Genomic DNA, 1,538 nt, shown 5'->3' with positions numbered 1-1,538 from the left:
GGTGTCTGGCGCCTCCAGGCCCTCCCGGCGAGTCTCAGGCCTGGCGGCGTGAGAGGCCTCCTCCTCCCCGCGGTGATAGTGCAGATTTTGGCGAGGACGCAGGGCGTCCTCACCTGCTCCCCCAGCGCCTCTCGGGTTACACCGACTCCTGGGTGCCGCAGTCCGGGTCTGCCAGCGCCAGGTGGGGTTGTGGAGAGAACCCGGAAGAGCCGGGGCGGGCAGACGCGGAAGGGCCGGCGGGGAGAGCGGTGACGCCGTTAAACGGGAGGCTAGGCGCTCGGTGGTGCGGCCTGGCCCGCAACTCGCGGGCGGCTGGCACAGGTCGGGCGGCCTCACGAACACCTAGGGCTAGGCGGAATCCAGACGTTATCTCACTGGCAGTGATGAGAGGCACAAGAGAAAACGTTTTTAGAAGTAATGGTGTAGGGACAGAGCCCGGGAGGCAGCTGTTTCTAGCTGCGCGGGTGAGAAGCTGGCTGCTGGGTGTGGGGTTAGGGGAGGTTGTTGTGCTGGGAGGGAGGCGGGCCCGTGTACGTGGGGCGGTACTAGGACCTTCCTCTGGACTGCTGCCAGGCTCCCAACTTTTTTTTTTCAACCTGTTTAAAAATTAGCGATTTTATTGAGCTACCACCCCATGGAATTCGTCCATTTAAAGTGTACAGTTTTTACCATTTTCACGGATTTCTGCAGCCACTATCACAGTCATCTGGGAATCTTTCCATCACCTTCTGAAGAAACTCTGTACCCTTTAGCTATCCTCCCATCCCATGCTTCCAGCCGTCAGATACCACTAACCTACTTTATGGATTCCCTTGTTCTGGGCAGTTCATATAGAAATATGTAGGTTTCTTTTATTTGGCATGTTTTTACGGTTCACATATGTTCAGCATGTATCAGTATTTCATTCCTTTTTGTGGCTGAATAACATTCAATTTTATGGATACAGCACATTTTGTTTAGCTGTTCATTAGTTGATGGACATTTGAGTTGTTTCTGGCTTTTGATTCAGCCACTGTTTTTATGGTAGATGTTGCATCTGGTGACCCACAGACCTGATCTAGCCTGCAGATGTATGGTGTGGTTTGTCCTGCATGGTGGTGTTTTAAACCATTTGCGCCAACATCTAAAAATTGGAGACTACATACTAATACATAATTTTAACTTTGTTGGGGGCGGAAGCAGGCAGATGTATTCTGCTTTAGTCTTCTAAGCCACAAGCGGTCCAAGGGGAGCAGGTCTTAGGTGGGGATCTCCACGTTGACATGGGGACTGGTCTGGCTGGATGTGCACAGAGATAGCAGCCTTCTGATGGGGCAGCTGGCCCAGAGGCAGGGCATAGTGGGCAGGGGCTGCCACTGCACACTGCTGCTGGCGCGTGTCCGGGGCTGGGCTGGAGCCCCTGCCCTCCTGGCAGTGGCAGAGTGAGTGGGTGGTCTGCCCTCAGCCCTGCTTCTCTCTGGGCCAGACAGGTGGGCTTCGGTTTATAGCCTTGCAAGGGCCCTTCAGCACCAGCCTCAGCCCTTTTCAGCAGCTTGTGT

The sequence above is a fragment of the Bison bison genome, unplaced genomic scaffold, assembly GCF_000754665.1.
Source record: "Bison bison bison isolate TAMUID 2011002044 unplaced genomic scaffold, Bison_UMD1.0 scf7180017864519, whole genome shotgun sequence".
Taxonomy (NCBI): Eukaryota; Metazoa; Chordata; class Mammalia; order Artiodactyla; family Bovidae; genus Bison; species Bison bison.
Note: the sequence above shows the minus strand (reverse complement) of the source record.